The sequence below is a fragment of the Balaenoptera borealis genome (genome assembly GCF_965194805.1).
Source record: "Balaenoptera borealis genome assembly, chromosome: 5".
Lineage (NCBI taxonomy): Eukaryota > Metazoa > Chordata > Mammalia > Artiodactyla > Balaenopteridae > Balaenoptera > Balaenoptera borealis.
Window position 1 is genome coordinate 86,598,467 of NC_138862.1, and position 17,813 is coordinate 86,616,279.

The 17,813-nt window shown below is 36.4% G+C and overlaps 1 pseudogene across 1 annotated transcript in view; it reads left to right on the forward strand.

The window, feature by feature from the left end:
- Positions 1–17,813, forward strand: part of LOC309629766 (endothelial differentiation-related factor 1 pseudogene) — a 424,633-nt pseudogene that overhangs the window by 22,489 nt on the left and 384,331 nt on the right. The gene's annotated exons all lie outside the window — the stretch shown is intronic.

A 17,813-nucleotide genomic window follows, 5' to 3' on the forward strand; every position in this document is an offset into this window, starting at 1 on the left:
TTTTATATTACCTCCAAAAGAGTACTATATTGGATATTTTCCATTTGCCCTCCAAATTCACTCTCCACTCTTCTCCACCCTCTCTGTGCCCCAGGGGACTAACCTATCTGAATTGCATCAAAGAGTTCTGTTGCCCTCTGGTTTCTGGTTGTGTTCAGCCAATGGAAGTCTCTCTGGAGACTGAAGTCAGGGCAATTATTCCCCATTTATTCCTAAGGGCTCTCACTGGTAGATACGAATAGGTTGGCTGGTCCTTCTTGCAGAGGCTGTAGATCCTGTAAAGTGTCCTTCTCTCTCCAGGTTTGAGTAGCTTTTTTCTCCCTTCACACCATCTGATGTAGGGCAGTAGTACCTCCCTACAATTGCTAGTCCTGGATTAAAGCATTATGCTTAATTGATTTCCTGTAACCCTTCCCATACTTTTGTAGTCTCTCTATTAAATTCTCCTCAGTTATCCAGTTTGAGGCAATCCAGAGCCATCTCTTTCTGCCAGAACCTGAGTGATACATACTCCATTTGGTCTTCAAAATAGAGGAAAATGAGGTAGTTTTAAAAGACATAATCAGACTTGCCATTTGAATAATTTATTGCTTGGTGGTGAATGCTCAATTGAGTATCACAACAAGGCTTTAGACTTTTTGCAATGCATTAAAGGAAGTCTTTGGTAAAGGGAACTGAGGCCTGTTGGCATTTATATGAGCTAGGACTTACTTTAAGATTTTGGATACTATTCCAGTCTGTCACTCCCAGAAACTACCTTTTAGTGCAACCATGGTGGGATTCTTCTTTGTTATCCATAGTAGCTCTAAGTAAGCATCACAATGCTCTCACAAACTTACATTTTCACTTCTGCAGGTCTAAAAAGAGGGCTACTTGAATTTCTGTGAATAAATGAATAAAGAAATAATCTGGAAATGCACACCAAATTAAATGGCAGCAATCTATATGCAAGTAAAGCATTCATTTACATTCATTGAATTTATATCCTGTGATTATTTGCTTAAATTTTTTTTGTACCGTCTATGTAAAAAGGGTTTCCTGAGAAAATTAACAATATTAATAAAACTAACAGGTTTATGTTAAAAACTACTCAGGAGAACAAACCTTCCATGGGTCTTTATATACTTCAGAAGGACATAGCTGTAAATATGCCAATTTCAAATTATTCATTGAAGTAATTTCTCAACTAGGTATCATATAATTACTGCATGTATTTTAAGTAGTAAGTTTACTTTAATGTAATTTATCTTTTAAACTTTTACCACATTAGCCTTTTCTTCAGTTTGTCTGAATGATGAGCACTGATGAGCTTTTTTAGTGATAAAGTGTTAAAAGAATTAACCATACTGAATATACATAATAGAGTTATAGCAGGTAGATATTCAGTATTAACCTGAGGGTATGGAGTATATTCAGTAGTCAAGATGAAGCAAAATATTATTTATACTTTAAGTTGAGAACACTTTACTAAGTCAATCAAGATACTTTCCACGTCATCTAGGTTTTCCTGACTCTTCACTTACAGCACAATTTTTACACTGGACAGCAGTTCAAACTAATAATAAGTATATGGTTGCTATATTTTTTTGAACTATAACATCTGTTTATGGTGATAATGGAACAAAATATTTGAAATTGCCCTGACCTAAGGAAAAAATATCTAAGCCATAAGGTTGCTATGTGTACAATGTTTTATGTGTAACACATTTCCTCTCAATCTCTTTTGTGAAAGGAAAATCAAAGTGGAGTCAGTATTGCTAAGAGAGCTTTCTAAAATGGAGCTGGGAGACCATTGAGGAAGTGTGACTTATGTGCATCTCAGCCCAGATGGAATCTCACCTTTTGAACACTTATTGTCCTACTCAAGATACTTATCTGTCATGTACCCTAAAATAACTTGTGACAACCTATCTGCTTATTGAATCCTTACCCTAAAACAACTCATGATTCCTTAAGCACAAATATTCCCTGACTTGCATCAGAGTCAATCACAATTCTCTCACAAGTTAACAACCTTGTGGCTTTTGTCTTTTTAAACTCCTGACTGCTTCTCTTCTTCGGAGCAGTCTTTCAGTTTCACCGGAATCTGTGTCTCCCAAATTGCAATTCTTAAGACTCCAAAGCTCTTTGTTCTTTGCAGCCTCAATACTGATTATTGTTTGACATTTTCAACAGCACAACTGCTTTAAAAGTATATACCAGTCTCCACAGAAATCTAATAGATTTAAGAAAATAGGTATTATAATAATAGTTAATAATACCCAAGAGTTCTGTAGCATGAATTAGTGCTTCACTGTGCTAGGCACCCTTGTTGATTAAAGGGTACAATAAAATATGGTTCCTGCTTTTAAGGAGAATAAAATTTAAGAGAAGTGAGCTATCGACACTAGGCAGTATAAGAAGCCTTGACATTTCAAAGGACAGACTTGCTGAGGACTATTAGATGAAGAAAGGCAGTGTGTGCAGACTGCTGTCTATGGTGGTAATCTGGGCTTTAGTCCTGGCTACATCATATGCTAGTTATATGACTTTGACTAAATATCCTGAGACAAGGTTCTCAAAATGAAGATGGTTACTTACCTGACTACCCCACAAAATCACTGGGAAGATCTGTCTTACACCCTCAACTTTTCCCCACTAAATCCTTTTTTTCTTTAGTTTCCTTTGATATATTATCTAGAATTCCATCCTCAGCTGTCTTATCTTTTCAATTACATAATGTCTTCCAAAGAAACAGCCTGGATATACCAAAGGCCCCTTAAGCCCCACATACCCAAAAACTATATCAATAATCAGATTTATTAGACAGAGTATGTTTAAGATGATAGCAGAATTTTCCCCGTTGTAATTTTCACACCTACGACTTCAATTACAAGTACATTTAAGTTGGGAAAGTAAATAAAATTGTGATCATATTTTCATTTTCAAAAAAGTAACACTCCAGCATCAGATTGCAGGAAAAAAATAGAGGGAAAAGGAATGGAGCATCCAGGCAAAAGATTATGAGCTCAGGCAATGGTAATGGGCATGGATCATAGTTAAAAAGGTATTTAGGAGGAGGATAGGCAGATTTTTTCCCTCTGTGTTTTGGAACATAGAAGCATTGGGATAATCTGATCTTTGGAGGTTTGCTAGAATTCCCTCGTGAAACCATTTTGGCCTTGTGCTTTTTGTGGGCTAGTGTTTTGAAAAACTGTCTCTATTTCTTTTATGAAAATTAGTTTGTTTGACATTTTATATACACCAGGGTTAATATTCTGAATGTATATATTTCATCTAGGTGTTACAATTTATTAGCAGAGTTGTACCATGCAAACTCTCATGATTTTTAAAAAAATTCCTGTTTTTATGGTTGTTTACTTGTCATTTCTTATTTTGTATATTTGTGTTTCTTTTTTGCTTGATTAATTAGCTAGTGGATTCTGTATTTTGCTAATATTTCCAAAAAACCAACATTTTAACTTTTTAATTAAATTTTTTTCTGTTTATAACTCATTATTATTATTTTTTTTTTTAATTTTTTTTTTAAAGTCATTACAACAGTCGCCTCTTTTATTTATTTATTTATTTATTTTAGGCTGTGTTGAGTCTTCGTTTCTGTGCGAGGGCTTTCTCTAGTTGCGGCAAGCGGGGGCCACTCCTCATCGCGGTGCGCCAGCCTCTCACTATCGAGGCCTCTCTTGTTGAGGAGCACAGGCTCCAGACGCGCAGGCTCAGTAATTGTGGCTCACGGGCCCAGCCGCTCCGCGGCATGTGGGATCTTCCCAGACCAGGGCTCGAACCCGTGTCCCCTGCATTGGCAGGCAGATTCTCAACCACTGCGCCACCAGGGAAGCCCTATAACTCATTATTTTTGCCTTGTTTTTTAAAGATTTTTTTGAGGTGGACCATTTTTAAAGTCTTTATTGAATTTGTACAATATCGCTTCTGTTTCATGTTTTGGTTTTTTGGCCACGAGGCATGAGGGATCTTAGCTCCCCGACCAGGGATTGAACCCGCACCCCCTGCATTGGAAGGCGAAGTCTTAACCACTGGACCACCAGGGAAGTCCCTTTTTGCCATTATTTTTAATATTCCCTTTTTTTCTGTTTTCTGTTTATTTTTGACTGCTCTCCAGTAAAATTTTATATATTTGTGAAGAATTGACATCTTTGTGATATTAAATAAGTCCTATTTAAGAACAAGGAATGTCTTTCTATTAATTCAAGTGGATATTTATTTATTATCATCCTTTCATTTTTTCTGTATAACCATTTAAGGCTATGATTTTTTTTTTTTATGTAAAAGGATATTTATTTATTTATTTTGAATTTTTGAATTTTATTGAATTTATTTTTTATACAGCAGGTTCTTATTAGTTATCTATTTTATACATATTAGTGTATATACGTTAATCCCAATCTCCCAAGTCATCCCACCCCCCACCCCCCCCTCCACTTTCCCCCCTTGGTGTCCATACGTTTGTTCTAGGCTATGATTTTTTTCTCTGATCTTCATTCATTAATACTGACAAATAGTGTCATCATTTCCATTATTTTTACAAATAATTCTGAAATTTCAGTTCCCCTTTGCCTCGAGAGTTGTCTAATAGAGAGTTATTTAACTTTAGATAGAAAAGCCTATTTATGTTTTAATTTTGCTATTTCTATATTTTTTATATGAGAGAATTATTTTTGTATCATTTCTACTTTGTTAAGCTCATTGAGATTTTCTTTGGACCATAATATATTGTCTATCTTCATGAATGTTTATGTGCTCTTGAAAAGAAAATTTATCAATATTTGGGATGCAAAGTCTGATGTATATTCACATAATTTACTTTATTGCTTATGTTGTTTAGGGCTTCTATATCTTTATTTTTTGTCAACTCCTCTTGGACTGAGAGTGATATATTAAAATTGTGCATTACTGTGTGCTTCTGGCTATTTCTCCTTACATCTCTTGTAGTTTCTGCTTTATAAAGTGATTGCTATGAAATTTGATGCATAAATATTCAAAACTATTATATATTCGTATTTTTTTACATAATGACATGTCCTTTATTGTCACTTTTTTTAATGCTTAAGGTACTGAGTTCTAGCTTGTCAGATATTAAGATCGCAACTCCTTCCTTCTTTTTGTTTGCTTTTTTTTTGTGTGTGTGTACCTTTGCCCGTCTCTTTATATTTAAACTTTCTGAATAACTTTTAAGGATTTCTCTTATATATGGTATAGCATTGGTTTTTACCCTGTAAGCTAATGTAACTTTTTCTTTTAATATATGAGTTTGAATTTGTTAATGTCATTGATAATTTTGGTCTCTGTCATTCACATTATATTATGTTTTCTTTGTCCTTTCTTTATATTGCTTTTGGTATGTAGGAAGGTTTGTATTTTTATTCCAGTGGTTACCTTTATACTAATTCTAATAATTTTCTTTATATAATGCCCTTAGTACCACTTTTTCTTACTTAAGCTTCTGTTTTGTTTATGAGTTTCAGATGCCATTCTTTGATTCTCACCTATTGCCTGTGTTGGTGCATAGACATCTTGTAATTTAGTTTTAATTGTTGACATACTTTTTTTCCCCAATTTTTCCCATTGTTTGGCTAACTATGACTTCACATTTCTCTGTTCCTTGTTCATTTCTAGACTCAGTTTTAGTATTTTTTATATCTACAATTTCTTGTTTAATTATATTTAATTTATATTGAAGCATTGTTAGTTTTCTCTGCTCTGTGGTTGGCGTCTTCCTTCCTTTGTTCTTTCTGCCTTCCTTTTGTATTTTCTGCAGCTGAAAACTTTTGATTTTTCTTCAGTTTTGGCTAAGAAAATTTGAGGTACAGAAAAGTTAATGATGAGTTTGGGGTCACACTACTAATTGTGAAAGAATGGAGATTATGACTCAGGTCTTTTGACTTCTAACATGTGACATTCCTGAGCTACACTAAATTCAAAAGTACAGTCTTACAATGAATAACAGAAGCAAGGCTACTGAGAGATTGAATATACAAATGGATGATGGCCAGACCATATATATGAATAGATCTCTGACCCACAATTTGCAGCAACCTGCCCAGGAAACTGACTCATTATCTATAGTAAGCAGCCCAGGAAGCCAGTTTGCTATAAATCAGACTGGTAGGAAGTCAGGGGCTGTAACTAGTAAAAAACAAAAAAACAAAAAAAAATACAACCAAACAATAACCCCTGTTACAATCTGCCCAGAATGCCCAGAACTTGATTAATAATTGACAGCTTCCCTAATTTTTGCCCCTGATTCCAATTTAGGACCAACCAGAAAAAGCCAAATATGTACCTCTAACGAATCACATAGGATGCCCCACTTCTAGTTAGCCTACAACCTCCCCATGCCAACAGCCTCCATTCAAGGCATACCTGAAGCCTTCCCCTTTTTCTACTACAAAGCTTTCCCCACTCCTTTGCCTGCTTTGAGTCTCAGCCAAAATGCAAGTAGCAGTGGCTAACTCCTTTTCTATAGCAAGCTCTGAATAATAGCCTTTGCTTGTCTTAATTTGGCTGATCTTTATTTCCACACTGCTGTTCCTCATAATCAAATATTCCCTTCAACATAACTCAAATATGACTCTCTCCTGATAGGACTACCTTCCCCTTAACCCTCTTACAGTGGACTCATCCTCATTTCTCATTCTCCTCCTAGTGTATTGAACATGTCAGAGGTGGGCTTCTAGCTCCCAAATGTCATTTCTAGGACCTTTATCAGCCACTGTCATCCCACTTCTCATCTGAGGTTCAGATAATCCATTTAGGATACCTTATCCCCAGTTGCAATTTTGGTTACTGGCTTCCATAACCCATTCCTGTCTTCACTGTGTTACGTGGGGCATATTTACATTCTCTGACTCTGAGTTGTCCAATAAGGAAGCCACTATTCATATGTGGCTATTAAGCACTTGAAATATAGCAACCAAATTGAGATGTGATGCAAGTGTAAAATACACACTAAATTTTGAAGATGGCAAAAGATAAAAAGAATGTAAAATTCTCAATAATTTTTATATTAATTACAGATTGAAATTTTCCAGTTTAATTTTTGAAATTGGGTTAAACAAAATATATTATTAAAACTAATTTCATTTATTTCTTTTTACTTTTTTAAAAATGTGGCTACTAGAAAATTTTAAATTATATATGTGATGCATATTATCTTTCTATTGGTCAGTGCTATCACTCATCTTGCCCACTTCTCATTACCCTAAAATCTGGCTCATATTAATAGCCTCTGAATTTCTAAACCTAATTTTTTTTCTTGGTTCCCATTCTCATTGGTCTTTTTTCTTGTGTTTCACGCAATGAAGATCCCTGCTTTCTTGATTTTCTTTCTCCCTTGACCTCTATAACTCTGAGTCAGTATAGTTCTTATCCAGTTTCTTGGATCACTGTTCTCTTGTCCCTTTCACTGGCTTCTCTTCTTCTTCATACCTTAAATGTCCATCCATATGCTCTGCTTGTCTTTCTTCGCTCCTTCTCTTGAGATGTTTCATTGATTATAATGCCATAACCATTGCATAAATGAAAATGATCAAATCACTCTCTCTGGGCCTGCCCCCTCTCTTTAGCTGCAATATTGTATCTGCAGTTATCTGCTAAACATTTCTATTTGAACATCCAGTCATCAGTTTTAAAATTCTACCTCAAGGAAAATGCATCATTTTGCTCTCAAAACCAGTTCTTCTCTTTTCTATTTCTGCTGGTGGTGTCAGGATTCTCTTTATTGCCCAGCTTGAAACCTCTGATTAAGTTGGACTCTTTCCCCTGTCTCTAGCCTCTCCTATCAATTCAGCCAGGAAGAACTGAAAGCTCTTTCTTCCTAATGGAGTCCCATGTATCCATTCCTTCTGTCTGGTGCCACAGATGGATGTCCTCACATGCTGCTCAGACAGCTGCTTCTTTCTGAACCCAGAGTACCTGGGAATGTGGCATGGGTATGAAACACCAAGGGATTGGGTGGGGAGTGATGATGACCATTTCCTAGATAATTGCTCCGAAGTGATTTATTCACAGTACTTAAAAAAAATGCTAACAGATATCATTTTATCTCATCAATGAAACTACAATTTAAAGAAAGGAACTGTTCTTATATGGTTACAATCAGGGGCAGCATTCTTTATTTGGAGGTAAAGAGTTAAATGTGGACATACAGGCAGAAAAGACAGAATGAAGGCATAGTATAGACATTAGAAAAGTTGAAGAGGAGAGAAATGAGCCTTATCACTCAAACCACATTGACTATGAAACATATTGCAGTCTCAATGTTCTGAATTCTCTTTATAGGATACATATTGGGACTGTGAAAAAGACTGTGAATACTAAGGCTTTTGCATTACTGACAGTATTTTAAACTATTTAATATTTTGTTGCTTTGGATTTTAAGCCCTCCTTCCCCCTCTCTTTTTTTTTTTTGACAGTAATATTGTTCCTAGAAAGATAAAAACCATTTCATGCATTCTTTCAATTCCTTTGACACTTTCTACATATATGGTATTTTTTGGCCCCAGGAAGACACTCAACAATTCTCAAAGATGTGAGACAGAAAACTTCAAGGAAGCAAAGCATTAAGATCTTTGGGTGGCCCTGGATAGAAGTTACATAAGAATTCAAATAAAATGTAAACACTATATAATAATGCAAAGTTCTACCTGAGTTTGGACTGGCTGGTCAAAGACGAAAATGCCAAGGGACTGTGCCCTGTTCCTGTTCCTGCCATTGGAACATGTTGACCTAAAACAAATAGACTGCCAGATATTTCTTCAGCAAAAATGGGTTTATTTGGGATCAACAAAGAATTGCAATTCAGGGTCTACAGTCGTGGGGAACCACAGTGTAAATCTCCACACAGCAGGAAGAGAACACTTTCAAACAGGGGGAAACGGAAGTTGGGAGGGCTGTAGTAAACAATGAGTCCATCGGAGGAATTGAGGGCTCAAAGTATAGTGGCTGTTCATTGGCGGAGTTGTGACAGTCATTCATTGGCTGACTTCTTGCCTGGCAAGAAGAGGAAGTCTTTCTTCTTCCTGTTGGGCTCTGCTATTGTCTGGCCTTCTGACTCTATTTTAGTTGAGGTTTCTGTTTTATTAATTTTTACACACATGACACACTATGCTTTTCCTTCAAGTTCTACAAAACACTTCACAAAGACAAATTGTTCCCTTCAGTGTACCTCCCCATGAAAGTTTTTGCTTCTTTGTTGTTCTGTTATTTAAATCTGTGACATCATCCCGATGTTGTCTATCTTAGTTAAAGAATCAGTGAGTACAGGCAAAGACATTGTAATTTTGATTTCGGTGTATACAGTCTCATGTTTCTTCCCTCTGATCAGATTCCCACCTGTCTGTCATCTTTTCCTGTTTGTCTAAGGAGATATAACTGGTATTATTTACTTTGGTTTTAGTTTACTGGTTCTCAAACTTCAGTGTACATTAATTTAACTTAGAGGAACTAATTTAAAATGCAGGTTACAAGTCATCAGCCCAAAGATGCTGATTCAGTATGCCTAGGATAAGAATTTTAATAGGTTCTCTAGTTGTTGTAATGCAAGACGCTGTAAGATCATACTATCATCAACACTGGCTTAGTTAATTGAAGAAAATGTGTTCCCTTTCCTAAGTTGTCTGTGCATATTAATTCCTATTTTCTATTGTAGAATACAATTTTTATGTCCCTATACATGGAATTTCAGATATCAAAAGGTATGGGAAACATCTAGGGGCAGAATAAGTAAAAATCTACCTGGTATGTGAAGGTTAAGTGATTTAAAGAAAAGTTTTAAAATGATATTAAAATATGTATTTCCTCTAGATATCTTTTTTTTTTTAACACCTTAAAAAGAAAACAATCAGGTAAGTCTTGTTTGTATAACTCATTATTGGAACAGCTAGGCTGGGGTTAGCCAAGTGAAGAGATGGGCAGAATCCATCTTTAGTTTCTCTTTCATCTTTTTGTTACTTTCGAGGAGGAGAGAAGTATTATTGAGAAAGTCCCCCCTTTTTATTGTGGTAAAATATGCATAACATAAAATTTACCATTTTAACCATCTTTACATGTAAAGTTCTGTGGCATTAGGTACATTCACATTGTTTTGCAGTCACTACTACCTTACATATCCAGAACTTTTTCATCTTCCCCAACTGAAACTATGTACCCATTAAACACTAACTCCCCATTCCTGCTTCCCTTCCAGCCCCTGGCAACCACCATTCTACTTTCTGTTTCTATGAATTTGACTACTCTAGGTCCCTCATATAGTGGAATTGTACAATATTTGTCCTTTAGTGAATGGCTTATTTCACTTAGCATAATATCTTGAAGATTCATCTATGTTGTAGCATGTGCCAGTATTTCTTTTCTTTTTAAGGCTGAATAATATTTCATTGTGTGTATATGCCACATTTTGTTTATTCATCTGTTGATGGACACGTGGGTTGCATCCACCTTTTGATTCTTGTAAATAATGCTGCTATGAACACTGGTATACAAATATCTGTTTGAAGGAGAAAGCCCCTTTTCTAATTTAGAAAAAGAACCCTGTAAGTTTATTTCTATGCTTTTTAGATATATAAAGTTTCTTTATCCTCAGCCACCTACTCATAGAGTGCATATAATACTACCACTACCTTGCAGAACACAATAATTCCTGGGTGAATGTCTGCTGCAATATTATTTATTTATCTTCTATCCTGACACAAATAACATATTTGCTCAACAGACAGTGAAGTCTGAAAGTGAAATACCACTCTGGAACTAGAGTACAGGTTTGCCAACCAGTGACCTGGAACCAATCCATATGCAGTAGCACCACAGCATACATAATACAGAGGTATAAGAGAAAAATAGGGGCTTCCCTGGTGGCGCAGTGGTTAAGAATCTGCCTGCCAATGCAAGGGACACGGGTTCGAGCCCTGGTCCAGGAAGATCCCACATGCTGCGGAGCAACTAAGCCTGTGCGCCACAACTACTGAGCCTGCACGTCTGGAGCCTGTGCTCTGCAACGGGAGAGGCCGCGACAGTAAGAGGCCCGCGCACTGCGATGAAGAGCGGCCCCTGCTCTTCGCAACTGGAGAAAGCTCTGGCACAGAAACGAAGACCCAACGCAGCCAAAAATAGATAAATAAATAAATAAATTAAGAAAAAAAAAGGGAAAAATAAAAATACATCAGAGTACCCATTAAACTGGAAGCAGACTTGTTTCTAGCTCAACCCTTTCTGCCCTTATGAGAAAGAAATGAAGAAAGACTTACAGTTGAAGCAGAACCAAAAGGATTGAGTATAAAGTGGATGTGCTTTCAAAAAGAGAGGTAAATATAGTCAGAAGGAAGATACAGAGAGCCAGAGCTTGGCTGGATCATTGGGTTAAGCAGAGGCCTAGGAATGAGAGAATGTTGCTTTGTGGTATCTCCTCTGGGCAGTCTTTCCAAACCCCCCAGACTGTGTTAGTGCTGTCACAACACCCTACCAGTAGCTCCTCATAACATCCCTCTCCTAGTCTGAAAGGAGATAAAGCACTCTCCTAGCTTTCCTGGAGTTAATTCTTTGATTATGGAGAAGAGGAACAGTTCAATAAAAGTAAAGCAACCAAGAAACAAGAGATATAATAAGTGGTGGAGACAATGATGCTTTACAGAAAAAGGGAATCGATATGGGCTGATGCATTTGGAAACTGACTCAGGCAGAATTTGCAAGAGGAAGGACTTCAGCTGGAATTGGAAGAACAGGTAGGATCTGGATAGGTGGAAAGGGGATCTCTGAGAGATGTTAACTTTTGTAAGTTAGGCCAAAGATGGAAGGCAAAACAGATTTTTTTGCCAGTACTAGATTGTTTTTTCTCAAAAAAAAATTAAAAAGAAAGAAAGAGACATTTTAAATCTAAGCAGCTCTCTGGAAGCTAAAGCTCTCTCCTTTACAAACACTTCCACACATACAAAAAAAGCTTCCTTTCCTTAAGTTTTTGTTTTGTTTTCTTCTATTTTGTTTTCTTTTTGACATAACTAGACATCACAGCTTGACAAGATTATCTCTTTTCAAGGACTTGTTATAGTGTCAGAAACAATTTAGCCACCTTTTTCAACTTTGCAAATTGGGTCAATCTGTGTAGAACTTGCAGGTTAAATTCTGAGTACATATCAGAGTATCAGGTTGGGGGTTGGCAGAACTGGGTCTTTAGATTCCTTGACAACTGTGGAGAGGTCGCCAAAGGAGTTAAGGGCATAAAGGATTTCAGGATCTGGTGAACTTTTTGGTAGTTTTGCAGTTTTCCTCTTATCTTTGAATCAGCAATTCTAATGAGCAGCTTGCCAGTATGCACAATAAATACTCACTAAAGAGCAATTAGAACAAATAACCATTGAGCATTCAATGAAGAGGAAGTTTACACATTTCCCTAAAGTAATTAACATTCTTTTTCCTTGTTTTGTTTACATTTTGTTTTTACATAAATTGCCTTAATGCTGCCTTTAGTGAAATAGTTTAAAATAAGAGTCGTTGGATTGGATCTTTCTTGCTTAAATGCTAGAAATATTGAGGTTAAATAGACCAAAACTGTATCTAAAGCTGTTGAGTACAGATCAATGGTCCTGTTTTCCAAGGAAGTCTTTCTTATGTCTCACATTAGGCCTGGATTTTAAGACCTGGAGGTTGGCACCATCATCCCTGGGGTTCCATTTTGCACCTGCATGTTTGTAAAAACAAAGCACACAGAGGGCTAATGACCTCGAAGCATTATCATGAGCTGGGAGAGCTCCTTCCTTCTCACATCTTGTCTTGGAAACAAGCTAGTAAAAGTTGCATTACCCCAAGTGGAGATGAGGTGAGGCTTAGCAGAAATGTTCTGAAAGTCTAGCCTTGAGGTAGAGAAGAAGCAAGAATATCTAGAAATTAAATGTCCCTGAACCAAAGGGTGTAGACTAAAAGAGATCATCCACAAAGTACATTTCTTGCAAATACAAAGGCTTTCAAACCTTTTGACCATTTTCCATTGGAATAAGAACTTGTAGCTAATAATAAAGTGTCCTTGTTAAACTTCCCCTCTTCTATCCTTCACCCCGTCCCCTCAGGAGTGAATTTCATATAACTGTTTAACAGTAGAAGTGTGAATGACTTATATTAGAACCACATTTCATTCTTGTCTTAAGACCTGTCAGTTCAAAATTATAGACCCAAAATACTGTTAGTATAAGCATGACATCATTAGGAACAGTAGGGTAAACAACCATTAACAAACTGGATTGATAATGTTGAAGCTAAATGGAAAGTTCTTTATAATTAAAAAATAAGAATTGAAACAGTTAACGACCAGAAGCAATTCATTTCGTTCATTCAGCCCACAAATATATACCGAACACCTACAATTTTCCAGTTATGCTATGGACTGGGTACATAGTGGTGAAAAAAATAGACGTGACCACTGATCTTACAGAGCTAATAGTCTAGTGGGAGTGACATACTTTAATTAAAGAAATTAATTACAATTATGGTAAGTGGTATGGAGTAAAAGTACAGTGTGTTATGGTTATGATGTTGTACAATGTCTGTGAGGTAATTCGGGTGATATAACATATAATCTTTGTAAAAACTAAAAAGACTAAGAGGTGGGGAAAATTCTAGTAGTGGATCAGTTTTAGTTTTTTATAACTAAATATAAATAATGTTTAATAAGTTATTAGTAGGCTACTAGTAAGTAGGCTCACACGTGCATAACAGTAAGTCTGCAGCATTTCATGTCATTTATTCAGCCTATAGCAAGCAAAGAAGGAACTCACAATTTTGAATCACATACCATCAGGAGGAACCTTGCAACTCCCAAGGTACCAAAGACAACTGTTTAAGAGTTATCAGCCTAGACCAAGGGTTAGCAAATTGCAACCTGTTTCTGTATGGCCTAGGAGCTAAGGGTAGATTTTACATTTTATTTAATTATTTTTAAAAATATTAATTAATTAATTAATTTGGTTGCATCGGGTCTTAGTTGCAGCTTGCAGGCTCTTCACTGTGGTGCACGGGCTTCTCTCTAGTTGTGGTACGCGCGGGCTCTAGAGCATGTGGGCTTAGTTGCCCCACGGCATATGGGATCTTAGTTCCCCCACCAGGGATTGAACCTGTGTCCCCTGCATTGGAAGGCGGATTCTTAACCATTGGACCACCAGGGAAGTCCCAGATTTTACATTTTAAATGGTTGAAAAATAAAATAAAAGAAAATGAAAAATCTTTTGTGATATGTGAAAATTATATGAAGTTCAAATTTCAGTGTCCATAAATAAAGATCAATTGGGACTCAGCCATGCTTTTTCATTATGTATTATCTGAGTAGTTGTGACAGAGACCTTATGACCTGGAAAGCCTAAAATATTACTATCTGGCTCTTTACAGAAAAAGTTTCCTGGCCTAGGCTGTAACAATTTACATGACCCTCTATTAGCAGCATCACCAGTCTTCAAATTTGCAAGTTTTCTTAAAAGGTCTTAGAAATATGATCCCCAGAATAATGACCCAAAGTGTTTGTGATGGTTAATTTTGTGTCAATTTGGCTGGAGATATATATATATATATATATATATATATAGAGAGAGAGAGAGAGAGAGAGAGAGAGAGAGAGAGAGAGAGAGGGAGAGGGAGAGGGAGAGAGAGGGAAGGAAGGAATTGGCTCATGTGATTATTTAGGCTAGTGAGTCCAAAATCTGAAGGGCTGGCAGGCTGGAGACCCAGGAAAGCCAGTGGTACAGATGAAGTCGGAAGGCAGTCTGCTAGATAATTCCCTTTTGCTTGGGGAGGCCAATCTTTTTGTTCTATCCAGGCCTTCAACTGATTGGATGATGCTCACCCACATAAGTAATCTGTTTACTCAAAATTGACTGATTTAAAAGTTAATCTCATTCAAAAACACCCTCCAGCTTGCTACATTAAATTAACCTTCATATTAACTATGCCAGACTTTGGTTTGATTTGGATATATAGCTAGCATTTGTTAAGTGCCTACTGTTTGTCAGACACTTTATTCCTGTTTGAATCATGCGGCAACTAGCAGGTTATGCAATACTGTATTATTTTACTGATAATGAAACTTAAGCTATGTGAAGTTAAAAACATTGGTCAAGATTATGCAACATGTAAATGACAGGCGCAGAATTATGAGCTCAGGCTTGTTTGATTTCACAGTCTATGTTCTTTCTACTGTGCCATAGTACCTGAGAGATCAATTTCAGCTTCCGAATTCTTGGTTAAATGATGCCTTATAGGACCAGTAAGTACAATTTACTGATATACAAAGCCACAATCTATTCAACTTTCTCAGCTATATTTTTTTGTACTCAGAGTGGAGTAGGGCAAATGTCAGGAAGCAATAGGCATCTGCTATAGCCAGAAAATTGCACCCACATAAACATCAGTTGGCTAAATGTTTTCTTTCATATATCCTGATATTTCTCAGAAGTACACCATCTGCTCATCAAATAGATACCACAATAAGTCTGCGGCAGTTTTTCTTGTCAAGTTCTCTCTCTTACAATGCATTACTTTGGTTCTCATGCATACTTAATCCAATCCAGTACAGAAACACAGAAGTACAATACTTGCTGGCTCATTCACCCCAAAGGAAGGGGGCATATGTCACATGGATTAAACATCGGGAAACCAAATGTATGGAGATTAATTTGGTCTCTGGTATTTGATAGGCCTGGCTTAAAAGTCTGGTCTACCACTTACTAGCTCTCGAATTTAGCGATTTACTCTAAGCCTTTGTTCCCTCATCTACAAAATGAGGACAATGAAAATAGTGCTTACCGCATAGGGTTTTAGGAAAATTAAATAAGATAGTATTTGTAACAGAGTGATTATCTCATAGTAAGAACTCAGTAAATATTATCTATATTTATCGTTTTCTTTTTCTACTTGCACAACTTTCTCCTTTATTGTGAGTAGACAGTAATTGGCCTTGTATGGTATGTAACATTTTAAAATCAAACTAACTTCTCCATTCATTTGTTTATTAAAAAATATTTAATATGTATCTAGTATTTTTCTTTTTTTTTAGATTTCAGCTACTATATATATATATTTTCCATAGTTTTAACACCTTTATTAAATCTAATAACTTTCATAAAGAGCCTGGCACACCTTAGGGAAGCATGAGCTTATTAAATATTAGCTAACCTCATTTTATGACCACATCTCTCTTTTCCTGTTGCTCTAATATTTATTTTATCAATTGTTATTATCTTTTTTTTTTAACATCTTTATTGGAGTATAATTGCTTTATAATGGTGTATTATTTTGTTCTTTATAACAAAGTGAATCATCTGTACATATACATATATTCCCATATCTCCTCCCTCTTGCATCTCCCTCCCACCCTCCCTATGCCACCCCTCTAGGTGGACACAGAGCACTGAGCTGATCTCCCTGTGATATGTGGCTGCATCCCACTAGCTATCTGTTTTATATTTGGTAGTGTATATATGTCCATGCCACTCTTTCACTTCATCCCAGCTTACCCTTCTCCCTCCCTGTGTCCTCAAGTCCATTCTCTACATCTGCATCTTGATTCCTGTCCTGCCGCTAGGTTCTTCAGAACCATTTTTTTTTTTTTTTTTAGATTCCATATATATGTGTTAGCATATGGTATTTGTTTTTCTCTTTCTGACTTACTTTACACTGTATGAGTCTCTAGGTCCATCCACCTCACTACAAATAACTCAATTTCGTTTCTTTTTATGGCTGAGTAATATTCCATTGTATATACGTGCCACATCTTCTATATCCATTCACCTGTTGATGGACACTTAGGTTGCTTCCATGTCCTGGCTATTGTGAATAGAGCTGCAATGAACATTGTGGTACATGACTCTTTTTTGAATTATGTTTTTTTCAGGGTATATGCCCAGTAGTGGGATTGCTGGGTCATATGGTAGTTCTATTTTTAGTTTTTTAAGGAACCTCCACACTGTTCTCCATAGTGGCTGTATCAGTTTACATTCCCACCAACAGTGAAAGAGGGTTCCCTTTTCTCCACACCCTCTCCAGCATTTATTGTTTGTAGATTTTTTGATGATGGCCATTCTGACAGGTGTGAGGTGATACCTCATTGTAGTTTTGATTTGCATTTCTCTAATGATTAGTGATGTTGAGCATCCTTTCATGTGTTTGTTGGCAATCTGTATATCTTCTTTGGAGAAATGTCTATTTAGGTCTTCTGCCCATTTTTGGATTGGGTTGTTTGTTTTTTTGATATTGAGCTTCATGAGCTGCTTGTAAATTTTGGAGATTATTCCTTTGTCACTTGTTTCATTTGCAAATATTTTCTCCCATTCTGAGGGTTGTCTTTTCATCTTGTTCATGGTTTCCTTTGCTGTGCAAAAGCTTTTAACTTTCATTAGGTCCCATTTGTTTATTTTAGTTTTTATTTCCATTTCTGTAGGAGGTGGGTCAAAAAGGATCTTGCTGTGATTTATGTCATAGAGTGTCCTGCCTATGTTTTCCTCTAAGAGTTTTATAGTGTCTGGCCTTACACTTAGGTCTTTAATCCATTTTGAGTTTATTTTTGTGTATGGTGTTAGGAAGTGTTCTAATTTCATTCTTTTACATGTAGCTCTCCAGGTATCCCAGCACCACTTACTGAGGAGGCTGTCTTTTCTCCATTGTATATTTTTGCCTCTTTTATCAAAGATAAGATGACCATATGTGCATGAGTTTACCTCTGGGCTTTCTATCCTGTTCCATTGATCTATATTTCTGGTTTTGTGCCAGTATCATAGTGTCTCTGAAGTCCGGGAGACTGATTCCTCCAGCTCCATTTTTCTTTCTCA